Source organism: Astatotilapia calliptera, chromosome 9 (assembly GCF_964374335.1).
Source record: "Astatotilapia calliptera chromosome 9, fAstCal68.1, whole genome shotgun sequence".
NCBI lineage: Eukaryota > Metazoa > Chordata > Actinopteri > Cichliformes > Cichlidae > Astatotilapia > Astatotilapia calliptera.
This window is the reverse complement of record NC_137430.1, coordinates 17,908,138-17,928,314: the sequence shown is the minus strand read 5'-3', so window position 1 is coordinate 17,928,314 and position 20,177 is coordinate 17,908,138. Positions and strand designations below refer to the sequence as shown.

The window sequence follows — 20,177 nt, the reverse complement described above, 5'->3', positions numbered from 1 at the left end:
AAGACAAAATGTTACACACACACAAAAAAAAAAACTGTGTGGAACAGAGTGATAAAATGACTGTTAAGCATTTTGACAGCACAGTTTGAGATTTCTCACTGGCAGTCACAATTTAACGTAATGTGAACGCAAAATGTTTACTCTTAATTTAGTCTGATGCTTCTTGAAACAAAAATGGCCTTAAGTATATATCGTTTTGTGCGATAATGAAGACTGTTAACAGATGTTTGCTGGTTGGAAGCAACGCACAGCATGCCTGTTAAAAACGCAGCACTCTGCTTGATTATAAGAGTCTATGCCTCAGTGATGGGCAGATGAGAAGCTCATGAGGCATGTGTTTGCTCTGGCAAGCTCCTTAATTGTTTCTGTGTTTATACAAAAGACCACGGCACTGAAAACCTTATTCTCTCTTCTCATTTGTGCGCTCAAAGGATCTGATTGAGCACAGACAATGGAGCTAAAAGAAGGCACGAGTGATTTGAAAAAGTATGGCCACAAACTCTACACCCCATTTGTTTCTGCCGCTGCTCCCATTGCAACAGTGAGTTAATGAAATTAGGATAAAATGTTTTGTACATTGTACTGTCATTTTTAATTATATTGCAGGGTTTGGGGTATCTCTGCTATCGACAAACATCGGCCTTTACAAAAGGCCACAAAGATAAATGCTCAAGCAACTCTGAGTAGTCTGAGTGATATCAGATGCCACCAAGAAACAGAATTATGAGATAAAAACATTAAATTATGATATGCATTCACTGGGTTTAAAATAACATTGCAATGATATTATGTTGTAATACTTTCCAGTAGATTTTGGCAGATGTAGTCATTTCTTGGGGTTTAAATCCAAATCAATTATTTATGGGAAATAAATATATACATTTAGGCAAGACAGTACACACCAAAAAGGTAATTATAATTAACAAAAAACAGCAACACAAAAGTCCAAGTCAGTCTTCTTCATGCGTGCTCCAGTAATGGAAGCTGCATTGCCTTTTTCCCAAAGGTATATTAATTTACTCCTCCCCTAAAAATATCACACCCGCTAAGCATACTCTTAAGGATGATCCAGAATAAACTGACCCTATTTCTTGCACACACGGCTTAATCCTGTTTTCTTTTCCTTTTGCCAAACTTTTTTGTCATTAACTGACGGCTAAAAAGCCTCCCATCTCTAATCAGTCAAGCCGAGAAATGCCGACAGTTCTTTAGCAGAATTTCTAAAGCAATCTCTGATGCCACACAGAGAGCTACATGTCTCTGATGCTCCTGGCACTGGCACAACTGTGCTCTTACCTGGACCTAGATGGCTTTGAGTCCTCTCAAACCACACTCCCTTTCTTTATTCTGCCTCCACCTGCCCCAGCAGAAACAATGTCACTCCTTGTTATTGCAGCTCGATGTCACAGTCCGGAGCCATCCATGACACAAAAAGGCTTGTCTGAGAAAACATTATTGTTATTCTGGAGCAGAATGGGAAGAGAGGGCTAGCTGGGGAACAGAGGCTCACATTGTCTCGCTCTGAGCCGCAGCCCCGCTCCACTGTTGTTTCCTCCTCCAGGTCCTCCCTCCTCCCTGAGCAAGGGGAGCATGGCCAAATGACGGAAAGGTGATTCATCATTGGTCTACGACAGCTGCAAACTGGATTAGCCCTCCCCCAATCAACATGCAAAGCGGCTTAGCCAAGGTAAGCAGGAAGGGGTGGGGTGGAGGGGGGTGATGGGGAGTGGGGAAGGGGGTGAGGGAGTGTAGGTAGGCAAAGGGGTGAGGGGTTGTGGATAGAAGGGGGCTGAGGGCCAGTAAAGGGTGGGAGAGCCTGCCTACTTTCCTGCTTGCTGCTGCTGGAAGGAAGATGGGACTTGTTGAGCAGTGGCAAGTCAAGCGTGACACCCCTAGCATCTTCAGCAGATCTTTCATCTGCAATTGACACTATCTGAAATTTATCAGCACTCCTCCTCTAGGCATACTGACAGGTCCTAATGACCATCAGGGCTGTCTTCCCTAGGCCTGCCTGTGCCTGGGGCACAATAGAAAAATGCACAACTTCACAGCCGACTCACAATGGCCATGAAAAAAAGAACGGGAGAAATACACACACACTTTCTTTGCGGTAACACAAAGGTTCATGCTTATGTCTTTTTTTTTTTTTAGCACACAAAGACACATAACTCATTTCTGTATGTCTGCAAGTGTACACACACACACACACACGCTCATGCACAGGGCACTACAGAGGCCCCCAGATGAGTGGCGTAGACACACACACACACACACACACACACACACACACACACACACACACACACACACACACACACACACAGAGCACTTTAGAGGCCCTCAGATCAGTGGTGCATCCCAGACAATGAAAGAGACTGGAAAGGAGAACATGGAGAGCATATGGAGCCACATATGTTTCCTATGACGCTACGAATGCCTCTATTACTCTCCTTTAGCTGACAGTTACATTTTGCTGTCCACTCCCACTCTGCTTGTCTCTCTGCAAACATCAAGCAGAGCCATATACTTGCATGGCTATAACACTATATTAGACCTGACTCCAGCCCACCATGGGAATACAGGGTCCAAAAAAGGTCAAAGGTATTCATATGGTCAGGTAAAAAAAAAAAAAAAAGAGAGAGAGAGATGGAGCGAAAGATGTATAAAGTCTTTTTTCAAAAATCCTGCCATGATTTTTTAATGGCTGACTGTTTACATGAGCCAGGGTAACCTGAGCTCCATGGTCTAAGGTTTTTTTTCTTTTTTTTCCCCAACAGGCTTTGCTCTTCACACCGAGGCAAAGCCTTCATGAACACCATTCCAGCTTTACAATTTGCCTTCTCTCCCACTGCTTACGATACAGCCATCTTAGCAAAAATAACCGGTATATTTCATTCTCACACCTCACTTTTACTTTCACAAAGCACAGACAACAGCATTTCTTCCTCCAATAATTTCTTAATACTGAAATACACAAAAAGGATGAAAAAAATTACAACATGAGTAAAATCTATATTTATAGAACAGAAAGAAGAGGCAAAAGCAATGGAGACGAAAGAGAAACACATTTTGCCACAGAACATTAAGAGAGATCACAGAGTTGGGGGAAGCTGTGAAGCGAGAGTGTTGTGGTGGGCTGATGTGGTATGGTGTGTGTGGTGGCTGGCTTCTCTCTTCAACAGTTCATGCCAATAAAGCCATTACCATAGTGGTGTGTCAGCCTTTGCCAGCAGGTGAAACCAGCCAGGTGAAGGGGGTGAGGGAGAGCAGGGAAGATGGGAGAGGTGAAGGGAGGGGGCTTGGATTTAAAAGCAAAAACATGCCTTTCTTCATCACCGCTAAACATTTAGTTTTTTCTTTAAAAAAGGTCTGCATTTAGCATCTTTGATGTGCTTCTTTACTTCAACCTGAACTGCCAGGTCTTTGAAGCTAACAAGAACAAAGCCTGACTAGATGAAGCGTTGGAAGTGTCATCAAAAGAAAGAAAAAAAAAGAAGTGCCACAACATGCTTCATTCAGAGCCGTTAGCAGGCTTCTTTTTTTTTTTTTTTTACTACGCTTTACTTATTTCAAGACCTGCATTTCCAAAGATAAATATAGCTACAGCCAAGCTTTTAGCTAGATCATCTGAGCATGCAGGGTGCCTGACCAAGCACACACTGTTTCTTCTTCTTTGCTGCATATACCTGTTATTATACAAGCAAGGGTTGCTTATTTTCATATACGCACTGACATAAAAATTGTGATTTGTTTAGTATTTTAAGATGTTAATGCAAATTTAAAAAATGCACAAGACAAGTAAAAAGTGGCATTTTTCAGTCAATAGCCCCTTTGTCATTTCTAATACATATTTATCTTATAATCTGCACAAAGTCTTTTGTATTTTACAGAGTATATAAGCCATGTGTTGTGTGTTACAACTTTTGCAAAACAATGCTTTAATCAAAATCTAACTTTAAAACAACTAATCCCCACTTAAGCTGGTCAGCTGAATCCACATGGTGGCCCAGGAAAAATAAATCCACTCGCAAAGAATGTAGATGCGGACAACAATTGGACACAGATGTGAGTGGAATTAGGCACAGTTTACAAAATGCTACACTTCACTTGTGTCTCCATACGAGGCCAAAAAAAAAAAAAGCCAGCTGCCAACAAATGCAACATTAAATACACTGGTGCTTTTTCACCCTGTCAGTGTTATTAATTTTACATAAGCACTGCACATTTCTGATAAAATGAAGTGACAAGTGAAGTTCAATACTGTTGTATTTTTAATATCCTTTTTTTGTTTACAAGAAAAACTATTTCTGTTGTTTTATTTATTACGACTTCATCATGGCCCATATATCTTATTAAAAAACAAATCTAAAGATTATTATTATTATTACTTAAAATATAATAAATTACTTTGGGTTTTTTTAATGCATACATATAATGGAGGAGTATTCTTTATATTTTAGCAATGTGTGCGACGTGCAGTGACAATTGAAAGCGCATGGTGCTTGACATGCAATTTTAAATTTTGTACTTGTCTACAATTAAAAGCACAATTATTAACAGATGTGCTGTTTGTTGATGTGCAATTTGTCGCTCTCATTTGGTTCAATATGACATTGTGCTCCAGCAATTCGCTCAATGGCTACATTAAATCTGTTAATACTGTGCTCTTCAACCCTCAAAATTATTTCCAGAAGGCCACTTTGCCTTTGAGGGGCCATCAAACAAGATTTAAGGTGGACATTTTATCACAACCTGCCTACCACCGTGACCGCTGCAGAATGAGAGAGGCTTTACGAGAAAAAGGTGAAAGAAAGTCCAGGGACAAATCGGAATGATTATGAAGCTTTAATACTCGTCGTTTTAATTTTCTCAATCCTGAAAAAGCAATTTGTTATACTGAGAAAAATTAGTACTTGCACAGAATAGGAAACAATACATATTTTAAATAGACTTCAAATTGACAACGCCAAAGGTTGCAAAGTAGTTTTAGCAATATCTTTTTTATAAAAACAAAAACATAAATAAATTAAATTAATTCTGTGCAATGCAGTTGAAATGAAATACATTTTCTCAGCACCTTGCTTTTTATTCTGACTCGGCATAAACATATTGCCCTTTACACACAAAAGGCACGAAAGTGGGTATTAGTGGTTGAGGACCTGCAATAGCAATCATCAGGAAAGCTTAGAAAAGGCTCGGAGCACCCATTTCCTGCTCTTTCAACCACATATTCCAGATCTAAACAGGGGTGTGTTAACAAAACAACACCCCACAGTATTTAGTAAACAACCCCTTTCCACTAAATGCCCAGCATGGGCTACTTAATAGGTGCTTTCCTATTACCTTCTTCCTTCTCTCGAGCTCTCTTCCACCCCTCCATCTTCCTCCCTAACAGTTGAGTGAGGCTCGATCAATTAGCCGTCTGTGTCTTTCACCATTTTCAATCTCCTCTCTGAGAGAAGAGGATGAGAGCTTGGCCGGCTAGACACATCCATACGGAAGGCATCAGTCCTTGGGCAAACAATGCCACCATCACCGCCGACCACTCCTGCTTATAAACACTGCTTCTACACATGCATGAAGCACTGCAGCCAGGCAGAGAGACCCTGATCTCTCTCTGTGTAAAGCAAATACACAGTGTAAACAGCCCCAAATCAGCCTGCTCATTATCTGTTAATTGGATAAATACGGTTATTGTGTGAATGAATGGCTGCAGCAGGCAGTCAAACACACTGTCATGTTTGTCTACATAGAGCGGAGGCTCACTAGGCGATCCTAACCTCTCTATTTCCTCTCTTTCATCAGCACACACCTTTTCTAAACTCCAAAAAAGGGCAGGCGTTTGAAAATGGCAAGAATTAGAGGATGAAAAAGAAAAAAATTTCAGAAAGATGAAATGCGCTTCACACGGACACACACACACACACACACACCATACAATAATTCCTCGACTTGAGATGTAAGCCTGTGATCATACGCAGAACATTAAACCAGAACATCCTTCAATTAGAGAGGCTAGTGATTACAGTGGGTGAGTCATCTTCGCTACACGTGAAACACTGGCGAGCAGAGACGCAGCACGGCCGAGAAGCGGGGTCTGTTGTCGTGTTTAGAGGCTGTGAGCCTCTCAGGTCTTGCAACATTCCTCGCTTCAGCAGATGGCATTAGATGTCAACTGCTTTGACTGTGCTCATTTTGTTTGTTCCGCCAGTAACAAAAAAAAAAGGAACAACGACAGTCCAGCATCTTTCCCACACTTCAACAAAATGTAGTGTGTTAAGGAAGAAAAAAAAAAGAGGCTCCCATATTTCAAATGTGAATTTTGATGTATTTACGGTCTTTGTATTATTTTGAATGCCACTAAAGTCATTGGGCTTTCTAAAAAAAATTCAAATATATTTTTACTCGAAGGTCAAAAAATTAACTTTGATTTTTTTAATGACTATAAAAAAATTATATCTGTTTTACACTGGTAATTTACATCAATAAATTATTATTTTTGTAGACATATTTGACTGGAAACTTGTAAAACTCAGCCGGACTGTATGTAGTATAAAAACAGAGTTTAGTGTATGATTTTGTGTAATTTTTTAATTTTATATTAGCTGGATTTACTAACGTAAAATATAATTAAATACTTTTGCTATCTATCTTTATCATTAATAAACTGCAGCTACCGCGTGAAATTTAAAGCCTTACTTTTGAGTTTGTTTACCATTATTTTTGTAAGATGCACTCAAGTATTACATTTCTTAAATTGCAAAATTAAGGGTTGTCATAGGTGCTGTTTTAAAAGATAATGTCAGTCATAATTGTCACTCTTTCTGCTGACATTAATGCTTTAATTGAGTATTATATGCTTGCTTAAACACTGACAGAAATGTATGAAATAAGACAAACTTTCACACACACTATAAGACTCAAGAAATACTGATCATGTCAAGACAGTTAGTAAACCAGAATGTCAAATAATTATCGCACAGAAATTAAAGTCATACTCACTAGAATTATGGTTGAATCACTGTGTGTTTATCCCTTCTTTATCTTCCTTAAAAAAAAATCTTCTTGAGAAAGATCGTTCAGTCCAGCAGAGCGGGTGGCAAACTTTCTAAAACACGTCTCAGCTGTCCGTAGAACCTGTAGCACAATAAATGTAAACTACAAAACTACTTTTTTCTTTTTCATTTTAGGTGTTGGAACCCATTGAGCCCCACGCGGTATCTCAGGAGACTCAGTCCCATTGAGAAAGAGAGTTGTCCGATTACTGCTTCAGGCAGTGACTAGTGAGTGTCTGAGGAAGAGGGAAAAAAAGAGAGAGAGTGAGCGAGAGCAAGGGAGAGGGAGGGAGGGAGGAAAAAAGGCAGTGAATGAGGGAAGGAGAGGGAGGCTGCTGCCGTTTGAAAAAGCAGAAAAGTTGCTCGGTGCTCTCACAGGAAGACTTTGGGTCTGGAGGAGGCACGGGGGAGTTGTGCCTCACACCAGCTTCCCATATGTCATTAACTCAAAGCTTTAAGCAATAGAGTCCTCTCCAGATTGTATCAGTGGAGACTAAGACAATGAAAAGGCTGATCTCTCCACTGCCCTGTCTGTCCACTGCTCTGCTCACAACCCTCAGGGCTCACACTTTTCTTCTCCCCCCTTTCTCTGTTGTTTTTGTTATGCTCTTTTTTTTCCACCACAAACCACATTTTTTTCTTTCTCCTGTGAGCCTTGGGTCATTGCTGGATTTCTTTCTGTCACAGAAGGACTTCAGAGAGTAAACAAGGGGCTAGGTCATTAGCTAAGGTGATGGGAAGCCAGAGGTTTTAAAAGCGGCCAAGAAACTCGGCTCTGTTCATCTCCACAGCACTCTAGTGGAAGTCCTCCGTCAACCCATACACACGGCATCTGTGTGCAAGGTAATGACTGCCTTCTGTCTGCTCCAGGTTATTATTTCAACTGCGCAAAGCAGCAACACAAGGCCACGCTGCTACTGATGAGCTTGAACTGGTGATTTATTCAGGCTGGTGATGAGGCGTGTACAGATTTTGCTTCAATGTGTCATGACATTTTTTTTTTTCAAGAATATCAAGTCTGTGTAAATAATGGCTGAGATATCAATGAACCGTTTAAAATATGTTTAATTTCCACAAAATAAAGCTGTGGGTTAAATACCAACTGTAGTACTGACAAATGATTACCAAGAAAGAGGAAACCATACATTTACTATGGTAAAGAGGTGGTGAGAGAAAAAGAACACCCACTGCCAGAAGAATAGCGTGCTGTGTTAGTGGCTGGGCTTTTTGTGTGCTACTTGAAGATCTTGTTAACTCCCAGTCAGTTGGTGATGATAAGAAATTAAATAATGTCACACATGTCACCGAAAGAGCACGTTCAAATCTATATGATTATGATAGTATTTATTTAATATTAATGAAAATGAGTTAATCAGTTTGCACCTGATCAGCTGTAGTGTTCAAGGCCCATACTGAAAGCAGGTCGCCACCAACCGGCCTCTGTGTAGCAGTAGTCAACGAGGAGCTGACAGAAATAGATCCGGGCTGCACTACTCCTGATTTAAACACAGTGCAGTAATAATGTGGACGTGCCTGAAATGCAAGCGCTGCCTGCCTTTCCAAACCCTCAGCCCACAGGTAAATCCACAGGATCACATTGCAATATCAGATCACGAAATATATTGCACATTGAACAGATTCTTAATAGCTAAATTGACTAATAGATGCTTGGGGGCTCTCAAGTAACTAGTTCTAATAGCAGATGGGTACACATGCCAATTAAGATACTACATTCATTCAGTGACTCTCTGTTTTAAGTGGCTGTGTAAAATTAGATTGAGATGTAATTTTGCAAGTGAGTTATTTTCAAATTGTACAGTATAATTATCCAGAGTTGTTTATGTCTCATTGATTAAACTCAGATTTTCCTCTTACACTCTTGCATGCATCCTGCATCTGAATGTTGTGAATCGAAGTTTCAATCAATCTAGCAGTTTTACTGCTAAACTACTATGTTCATGTCACGGAGTATTAAATTTAAGGTCAATAAATGAAAATTATCTTACGGAAAATAGCAGATTGAACTTCGAAGTGAATTGTCAATATTATGAGTTTTAAAACTGAAGTTTTGCACAGAATCAAAAAGAGCAACGATACACTATCGCAGTTAGGGGGACTCAACATATTCAAAGTAAAAAAAAACTTGCAGATTAGAGCAATAAAATAATCGTTTGTGGAACTGTAAAAACTAAGAGTGCCTCTACATCTGCCAGATGGAAGCTTAACAAAAGATGCACTGATACTGTTCGACTGACATCAGCGCTAAAACACCACTTGCCAAAAACTATATCAAGTAAGAAATTTGAGAAGAGAGCTAAGATTAAATGCGAAGCCGTTCTTTATTAAGGATTATCTTGATGGGACTCAATGGTCTTCATGAGGGGCTGCAGGGATGCCTAACTGCAATTTAGAGTGAGGAGAGATCTGCACTGTCCTCCACTGCCAATAGGTTATCCACTCAGCTTCTTGCACACATGGAAAGAGAGACTTCAATTCCAACTGGCTGATGCAGTTTTTCAGATAAAGAATTAAGAGTTAACATAGATCTAACTCAAGTAATTGTGGCAATTTTTTTACTCTGTTGTTCCACAAAGGAGAACATCTCAGTAAAGTGAGTTTACCTAACTTGACAAAGAATATATAAACAGTGTGAAGGGAGCAGGAACGGTGTGACAAGGGATCAAGTGGTCCAGATGAAACAAAATGCTAACACCCCGGTGACACAGTTGCAATATTTTCATATGCATATGCTGCAAACTTGTTTGGGTAGAACTACTAGAGTGTTTGCACAATGTCACACGTTGGAGGATCAAGTTCCTTTTTTGACATACGTCTCAGCAAAGCATTACATTCAAAACCATCCCCCAAGAAGAGAAATCTGAACTTGGGATAACTTTGGATAAAATAACAGTTTTATATATTTATACAGACATTACCGGGTGAAGTGTTCACCTTTTAACTATGGAGAAAATACAAAAAAAACCCCTTAACTATACAAACCTCCCACTCCTAACTTTGCCCCTGACCCAAGTGTGACGTGAAGTTTGCCGGATCGCAATTTGTCAGGGAGCTTGGTAAGTGCTAGTTGCTGGATATTCCTGAGCTGTTCAATGTGTAAAGTTTCCTGTTCAAAACAAAGCAACACAGAGCGACATATCCTTGGTAAAGAAAGAGTAGTCTGATGACCAAGGGAAATACAAGATCACTTTCAATACCATTCCACTCCTTCTCTCTTCGAGTGCATGGATTTTCTTCTGAACTCTGTAATAGTAGACTTAAAAGCAACTTTCCTAGCAACAATGACAACTCCAGCACTCGAAGCAAAAACAAAAAGCAAACCAATGTCGTTTTGATGACCAAAAACATGTTAACACATTTCAAAATGTCTTTCTGCATCCAGTATTCAAGTAAACAGAATATAACATTTGCCCATCTAACAGGCTTTTCATTAAATCCAAAGAGAATCTTTGATGATGATAAGCTGCCACCACAAAAAAGATTTTGACAGTGCAGACAGATAATTTTGAAATCCCTCAAGGTAAATTAGTAGCAACTCAAGTGCTTTCAAGTGGTGAATGAAAGTTCTTAGTGAAGCCTGAATTCCTTATAAACAAACATCAGGTTGGATTGGCTCGCTGAGGAGCAGCGATAAAAGTAAACACAGCATACCTCGACATGAAAATACACTAGCACTTTTCTCCAGAAAGCAAGGAACAAAGGAAATGGTTAACCTCAGTGGACGTCACAAAATTAAATGAACAGAGTGACCTTAGTGTTGCAGTCATCTTGATTCCAAATAAAACACAAGAAACATGTTTTGAATTATGAGAAAATGCCATTTAAGAAAAACACACACACACACACTATATATATATATATATATATATATATATATATATATATATATATATATATATATATATATATATATATATATATATATATATATATATATATATATATACACATATATATATATGCTAGGCGAGTGGCTCCAGCAGATCCCGGGAACAACATCGGAGATCTCTGTCCAGAAGAGCGCAGTCCTGGGAACAGCTAAGATACTGCGCAGGACCCTCAAGCTCCCAGGCCTCTGGTAGAGGACCCGAGCTTGAAGGATAAACCGCCCGCAGGGGCGTGCTGGGTGTTTTTTTTTTTATGAAATATATATGAAATATCTATACTTAACTCAATCTTATTCAGATTTAAGAATTTACAAAAGCAGTTACTATATTTTGTAGTTGCCCCGGTGCTTGCTAACTGGCATGTAGTTAAAAACTCTCCATGGACACATTTGTCCATGAATACGCCATAAGAGACAAGTGTAGTTTATGACCAGTGAAGCACACCTGGGGAAAGTCTATAAGGAACCCTGAAAATCCTCAGACAGATACTTTATTGGTCTCCAATGGCCCCAAAAAAGCCAAACAAGCACACTTCAGAGACCTATTACTCAGAATAAGACATTGCTAGGGCTGGAAGTAAGCTATCACTGTGGGCATTACATACATAATATACGTCCTGCTGAAAGATAAAGAAATCTTTAATAGAACATTTGTTCTAATAAGTAAGTGAAATGTGGATTTTTGATTTATCTCTCTTGGAATTTGGCTTAACAATGACCTAACTTTCCTTGCAAATATAGACACACATTTTGCAGCTGACATTAACATATATGAACATGCAAGAAAAAGCTTTACCATACCTATTTGTGTAATTGATGTTGTTTTCATCTTTCGGTGGACATATTTTGCAAAATTCAGTGAAACATTTTATATATGTCTGTACAAGAACAAAAACTAGATTAAAGAAGAGTATAGTCCAACCTATGAATACTGGGAACTTATGTAATTACGAACTGATGAGTAGGAACATCAACATGTTCTCCAGCTTTAATGCTCGTGCAACCCAATGGTATGCTATGACAGTATGATCTATAGTTTGCTCTTATCACAATCTCTAAAGCTAAAAACACTGAAATATAAGGCTATAAAATTTTAGAGACGGATATATTCTAAACTGCTTATTCTAGTCATGAATGTGATCTATATGTTGCTGTCCATATTAGAAACAAAGTTCGCATTGAAAACTGATCTTGCATGGCTTTACGGAGAAATTATTAACCACGAAACAGGTACACTTTATCTAAGCTGTTTATACCCTAACAACCCTTCATAATAGCATTGAAATATAATTTTAAAAAATGATGAAACGGCTATTTTTGTATTTGTTTCTTTATTGTGCTCATGTTACTCATAAACGGCTCCATTATGAAAGCAGGGAAAAACAATTTCACCCTCTGCAGTCGCTTGTCTTTTTTATCGATATAATTTTGCCAAGCCTCAGTAGTCTGAAATCGACTTAAAATAGAAGGCCCTCGTTCGCCATCAGCTTTTACCAAAACCCAAAAAAGTTTCATAATTTAATGTAAAAAAGTTACACAGTGGATAACTGCTTTCAGATGCCTTCCCCGCAAATGCAATAACAATCAGAAAAAGGAATCAAAACATATTGAAGTGGCACATTTTTGTCATTCAGCAGCAATTCTTTGGCAATGCACACAAAAGCACATTTTCACTTGATATAACAAATTGTGGGATCTGCTTATAGCTGTCACATCATTTTAAAATTTGCAATCAAGCACAGAAACAAATCTGAGTGTAAAGAGGGTTCTTCCTCAGTAGGTTTAGCAGATATTAATAACTGTTATGATAATGAAGAGTAAGACTTTAGAATTTCTCTAGCATTCTGGTTTAACTATACAGCCTCACAGCAACACTACTAAATCTAAATTAGCTGCACCCTAAAATACCAATATGTTTGGTAATAAATTTTCACCACCCCTTTAATGGCAGCATTTGTCAGGGTTGCCCCAACTGTCTCGGACAGACTTCTGACTTGTGCAACCCAGGCGGCCAGAAATGTGGCACTCCCCGTCTCTTCCCCAGCTGCCCAGGTCAGCAAAGCACTAGAGGCCAGGCCACTGATCAACAGGCTTGCAGTGGGTCTGGCCCACAAGGAGGCGGGGGGGGGGGGGGGGGGGGGGGGCAGGGCAGGTCATCAGTGGAACTTATGTTCACCACCAACCAACTCCCAATTGGTTAGAGTGCAAAATGCAGACATTATAGACATAACTGCTGCCTCTCAAACCCACCCCTCCAGGCAAACTCTGTCCTCCTCTCTGACTCACTTACCAAACCCCCACTAGTCCAACCACTGTGACATTTGTGAAGCCAGGAGTCCACATAACAAAAACACATTAGGCAAATGTCTGGGGTCAAACGTCTGTTTGAATTGGCCAGATGAAAGACACTTGGATTGGGTCTGTGCCATTCTCCTCAGTGACTAAATACAGTTACAAAAGAGGCACTGCTGTGCAAGCCAGCGGTTTGTCTTACTAACAGAAAATGCTTCCACATTCAAGTTGCAGTGCCATATTTGCCAAGGGATGATACAAGAGCACAGATGAGGATTTAAGCCAGGGGCATTATCAATCAGGTATTTGTCCCAAATAAACAGAAATAGCACAGACCGGACAATAACTTATATTTAGCCTACATCCACATTTGTTCGCAAAGAAACAAGTGCACGCAAACATAGCTTGGGTATTTCCAGTGATGAATGAGCACCGCCACTGGACACCAGCTTTCAGTAATTTTTAACTCTTCGACACATTTAACAGCTGGGTTTATCTGCATACTCTGCACGTCGGCCGGCTGATGCGTAGATTATTCATTTATTTTATACAGGAGCAAGAAACACACTGAGCTCCACAATAAAGTTGTGAATACAGTTAACAAACAGCAGCTAGCTAGTGAAATATTTCCAGATTTTCAAAATAAGCAATGCATTAATTATAGTTTCAGACAATGCAGGAGGAGCACTGACTCTTCTACTAATATATCCCCTCAAAGTACTTCTAGGTGACTTCTGTGCATGTGTCTGGTACTTGTTGCTGCAGCCATCACGAGTAAGGGAGACAGCCTTTCATTTATTGTTTTTCTTAGAGTACTACTGCTGCACTATCAATATCCAGTAGACAGGAAGAGCTGTCTAAGTTACTTTACATATGAAAAAACAAAGATGGCACCGCCAGGAGAAGCGCTAACAGTTTAAACCAAGAGGAATCAACGAATACATAATTTACTGAAAAGTCAGTAAAGAGTTGAGATGCAGTGCATTTTCTACAGACACTGTGAATGAAATCATTAAAAGTCAATGATATGCCATGTTTGTTTCCTCTTGATGTGTTCAGAGCAGCAGTGGCCCCTCTAAAAGGTGACTTCCCTTATGAGGAAATGGAATTTGCAATGCACTCCACTCAGAACACTCTCCCTTTGTGCTTGTGAGAAAATATGTTCTCTGTCTCTCTTTTTTTTTCTTTTTTTTTTTTGGTATAACTGATTTAAAGAAAAACAATCTCAGAATTTACGCTTTTCTCTGTCAATATGGCTCGTGTTAGTGTGCAGTATTTCTGTGTATTTTAGCATCAACTTAAGTACAGTAACACCGCAATCCTATTGCCAGTCTTTAATTAAAAAAAAAAAAAAACATTGTTGCACGCAGAAGGTAAGGGTAAAAAGATAATTCTTGCAGAAAAGAATAGATTTGGTGTCTGCCTGTTTGCCTGTGCCAAGTTTTCTCTTATGCAAATGACTCAGACTGTGAAGTAACAGCTGGATTTAAATCGTAAAGCAACAAACCAGCTACAGCAGACATGTAACCAAAAGAATGGCATTAAAAGTGTGCAGTACCTGGAAATGTTTTGCCAGGTCAGATTAACGCAGTGTAAAAGGCTTTAAAGATGGCAGTAGTTGATTGTTAGTTGAATTAATGTATTGAGACTATAACCTACATGAATTCCTATTGATAATTCACCTGGTGTAAACATCCATCTAACAAATATCCTCCCACTCTTATGAGATCTCAAAATAAGTGACCAAGTAGCAGTCTTATTTTTGCATTGCATATATGTAATCTAAATGACAATGCTACAGATGATGAACTGATTTAAAAAAAAGAAATGCTGTCACAGGCATAAAAAAATTTTTGCAACAACATGCATATAAAGCAAACAACTGTACAATATTCACAGCCACAGGATTAACAGGACTTGTCTACTATTGTTTAGGTCTCCTTCGTGCCATCAAAAGTTCTTTGACCCGTAGCGGACATAAACAAAGGACCTCTGCAATTGTATTGTTGTGTCTGACACAAGGACACTGGCACCAAATCTTTTGGGTACTGTGAGCTGCAGTGGGAGAAAAGTGGAGGTGGGGGGGCCTTGGTGGATCATGCTTGTTCCGTAACAATGTTTGAACAGAACGGGATCAGTAGAGTTTGAAGCTTCAGCTCTCGTTTGTACTCCTTGAGTTGTCTTTGAACAGATATGCTGGGTGTACTGTAGCACAGAGGGAGCCTGCTGCCATAGGTGCGTGCTGGTCTGCACAAATGTCTGGGACAGTACATTTCGTGGCTGATCTGTGTAAATGTCTCTGTGAGTTGAAACAAAACTAAGAAAAATGGTGGTACACTTCTCTAACAAGTGATATTATAGTGTTTTTTGCATGCTGTGTAAAGGGAGTGAAAGAGACAAGAGTAAAACTGGAGTTCAGCTTGCTACAGCTGCCAAATACCTTCAGGGAGATCTCTCCTTGAACTCTGTACATGGCACCTTTGAAAAATAATATACCTTTTCAAACCTGTGAATCAGTGATAAATTATCACTTTAATAATGAGGAATCCCTGATAAACCTTTTGATAGTCAAACATCACAAGGGGAAAGTGTGATGAACTGCTAGTAACCTCTGATGATGAACACATGATTCATCAATACCAGCAGATCTGCATGTCTTTGCTAACAAAGCCACAACAAAGAAATTCTGGCCGACCGGGACTTTGCCTCTGACTCCAAAATAAACACTATTTGTTATAAGGAGCATACAGAGGGAAAACCGGGATGAGAATGTTAAGCCTTCTTCCTCTCAACTTTGTGACTCAGTTGCTGAAGCCCCAGGTGTTTTTTTGTTCTTAAACACATGTCAACTCTCAGACTATCAACACCAACATAAACTTTGCCTAAAATAAATAAATGAATAAAACTGCTAGCAAAACTTTCTCTGCCTACTACTACCAACTAAACAGACATATAAATAGCTCAGCAGCCTACCATGGAAACAAACAACCGCAAAGGCTCGGATCAGTTACAGGAGTAGCAACTTTTTATAGGTCACAAAACTTCCAGTTGCCTAGGAAACAATGTGGAAGAACAGTGTGCTATTGGTTGCAGAACTGGTAATACCTGTCGGGGCAATTAGAAGGCCTATTTTGTTGAAGGAGGAGTATCAGAAGGCTGACTTTGAGTAATTGAAGGCTTTGGTCATTCAATGGGCATGGACTGTTCTGTTAAAGCCGCACCTGGGCTAAGACAATTTGAACAACTCACAATGGGAAGAAATGCCTGTTTATTCTGGTGCGAGCTGGTGCAAGTATCTGGTGGAAGTTTGTCTAAAGATGGGAGAATGATTTAACAAAAAGCAACTTTCTGAATATTGATTTAAATTGTTCATGCTGTAGCCAAGCTTATGTGGCAAACTGTGGATCTGCTTTGGGAAAATTTCAACCCAAAGTACTGAGTGTCAAACTTTTATCTATAGTTACGTCTAGAAATTCATTCTAGTTTAGATATACTGAGGGCAACAAAACCTTTAAAATGTAGGTATTTTTGACACATAGTTGGTTAACACTATCTTTCTCTTGCATCTTCAAAAGACATGAACTCTGGACCATTTCAGGAGAATCTAATCTACACATCATCCAAATTTGCACTTTCTCACATGTTGCAAACAATGGAAGATATCCCTCATTATTTGCATTCTTCCCAATGAAATTACTCCATGTGGTTTAGGTTGTATCTGGGCAGACATGGACAGTTACCTGAAGCACATACTCTACAAGATTTGGACATTAGCATTTTGACATTCAGCTCTGTGATTCTAGAAAGATTTGGGGCTGCAGTGCATGTATAAATACAGCTCTAGATTCACAGCTGTAGCTCTCAGAGGAGCCTGGCCCATCCATTGCATGATGACTATGCAATTTACAAAATTACAAGCTAGCTGAAACCCTGCCCTAAAGAAGCCCCAGACTCTGCCTGAATTATTTATTAACTATTGATGAAGGCTGATAAATGCACCCCGCTCACCATCCCAATGACATTCTTGTCTCCTGCCTTGAGCCACTTCTGCCACTTTGTCTGCCTGTATGTTCCCGTGATACAAAACTTAGCAAAATGTGGATTTTGTTCATTTATAACACAAAAAGGCAGCTGTTTTCAGCAATGTATCATCTTACAGCTCTCAACTGTGCTGCTATCTCTGCAGCCGGGGGACCCAAATAAGTACATTACCAAGCCAGCTAATTACAGTTTCACACAGTGCGACAGTCGACAATCTTCCCCTATTCTGTTGGCCAGACACCAAAGCGTTCTAATGTGCTCACACAAGGGGAATCAACATGCCAATCTGATGGAGATATACAAACATCAACAGAGAACTACCGGCATAATTTTGATTACTTCCTTGCCTTAGGTATTAATATAAAATCCATCAAGCTTTGAGAAACAGAGGAAAACATTACTGTATATTTGAGGAAAGGAAAAGTGTTACTTTCTTTTTCACAGTGTGGATAAATCTTTCAAAACACGTACAAATGCATGCAAAGACACTAGTACAATACTTAATACTACAGAAGAATTTTAGGGATATTAATTGACCAATAAATATGAACATTATCAAATGACATTTGAGCACTTGAGCAGCCCCTTTGACTGACCTCTGGGACTGGCTGTCCACATCTCCACCACCAATATCTCTAGCAGCTGCAGAGCACTTAATAAATTGCACCTTTAACAAAAGGAAAAGGTGATGAATTGAAAAATGTTTAGCCCTTTCATGCATTATTAATGCAGCCTCTCCCTCAAATCGGCCACTGATAAATAATTAAAATTAATCTCCTTATGGGAGTTTTCATTATAGGATAATTTAATTAAATGAAAGCCCAAGGACCTCTGAGGGCCCTGAGCCACTAGGGCCCCATGCCCTACTCCTCTAATGGGTCGAGGACAGGAGATTGTCCTGGTAATGCACGGGAGCCCATACATTATTTAATAGATCCCACTAAGTAAGGACAGATCAATGATAACTTGTCATCTCATCAATGTGTTGAAAGCATTCCAGAGGCCACTGCAGAACAAATCCCAAAACTGAAAGAAAAGAATATCCGTGCACACACATAGAAAGTAAAACAGTTGCAAACACATACACATTAATAGCAGCTATGGATATTCTCTAGTTGTGTCTGTGCATTTTACTGATGGGAAAGCAGTGGTGGATCAAGGACGACGAGGTAAGATTGCTTCGGTACAAAAAGTTGAAAGGTGCAAGATATACACCTGATACAAACAATATCAGCATCAAATGGGAGCCTTTAAAGATGGTCTTGGTAAACAAGAGAAAAGACTACTGCAGAGGAAGAGGGGTCCATGCTCGTCTCGACTTCTGGAACACTCAGGCATCTAATTATTATACTGCACTGATCACAAAACATTATCAATGATGACGTACTCATCTAGCTCACACCACAAACAGCAACCCAACAACCAGTAAAGCAAATAGTACCTTTAATTTTAAATACAATATACTGCATAAATATGTATGGTAGAGTCACATTCATGTCTATCTGATAGGGCTTGACTTGTCTGTGATTAAGGATACCATTTGAAGTCATGGTGGAAAATCAACATAAATCAAGGATAGAAATAGCGACTCTTAAAAAGTATAGCTTGGTTTCTAATTATGCAGAGATCACATTGGGCACTGAAAAAGCTAAAGAGTCCCTTTAAAAGAAACCATACAGAGTCACTCAGAGTTTGGCAAAATAATGCCGGATAGGTTTTAGTAAGGAGTGGTGAAAATATGATTTTATTTTGCTTTTGCCAAAGCCAGGGCAGAGTGTCTTCCTAGCAAATAAACTGAAATTCCTTCTGGTTTAATTATAATTATGGAATATGTAATATTGGCAAAACGTGTTTCAACCCCCCTGGTATGTCCACTACATGCACACATTTCTGCTAGTACAAGTTTTGTTGCAGTTTAAAAATGGTAAAATTCAAATTCCAAGATGGACCAAATGACTCCGAGTGCCAGATTTGACCCAGGGGCCAGATTCAATGATTAATACTGTAATACTTTAAAATAGGACTTACACAAATTAAATGAATGCAATTACTATGCTTAAAGCTTAGCGGGAAGTGCATGTATATGCACGCCATGTCTGAATTTAAAAGAGGAAATCTTTAACATAAATATTAGCATTTTGTGAAAACAACTGAGTAATTAGTTTAGGGGATAATAAGCTGGGGTAGGCACACAATGAAAGAAAGCATTCTGGCTTTAAAATGAATAAAAATTGATTGTGTCCCAATAAAAAACGAATTGCCAGAGTGTTAACTGGATTCCCCATAAACGTCTGTAGCAGTCCCTGGCCGCTTTATTGTGTGCTAATGCAATAGAGAACACTTAGCAATAAATGCTCCTCTCTGATGAGCTCACAGAGGCTTTCCAAGATGGCCTGATGAAATTGTAAAAATTAGATTTGAGCTAGCTGCTAATGACTCCTAAAACAAAGGAAACTCTCCAAATGGAATTAGCCTGCCCTCTCCTTCTCTAAATACATCATATGTAAATTACTGTCATTTGGAGAAATATGCTTGCCTGGAAGGTAAAGCCTTCATTAGAGATCTCAGTAGGTTTGGGACTCGAACAAGAACTCCTCTAGGACATTTAAAAAGTTTGAGTACTGAAAGAAGGTAAAGGTATTGTTCACTCATGGTAGCAAATCAGAATAATGACCAAAGAACTTATTTTTGATTATTTTAGTCAAACCTCATGGATTATTTTTCAGAGATGAGGACACAGTTATCTGCTCTGAGAAACAAATACAGCATATCTAAGTTTTCATTTATATAATCCTCATTTGCATATGGATTATCGTTAGTGAATTACTTCAATAATGCAGAGCCACGGACACCAATGAAGTGTCTGCTCAGGTTATTCATTACAG

General features: G+C 39.2%; 1 protein-coding gene across 13 annotated transcripts in view; it reads right to left on the bottom strand.

The window, feature by feature from the left end:
• The window catches only part of eya1 (EYA transcriptional coactivator and phosphatase 1), a 61,959-nt gene that overhangs the window by 31,873 nt on the left and 9,909 nt on the right, over positions 1 to 20,177 (bottom strand). For 5 of the 13 annotated variants that reach the window (XM_026179470.2, XM_026179474.2, XM_026179476.2 and 2 more), the window contains exon 1: positions 1,297 to 1,600. The exons of 3 other annotated variants lie outside the window; for them this stretch is intronic. The gene's annotated coding sequence lies outside the window, so the exon portion shown is untranslated. Of the gene's footprint in view, positions 1 to 1,296; positions 1,601 to 7,002; positions 7,304 to 20,177 lie in introns of those variants that run through there. 5 more of the 13 variants (XM_026179472.2, XM_080305981.1, XM_080305982.1 and 2 more) reach the window with 2 other exon arrangements.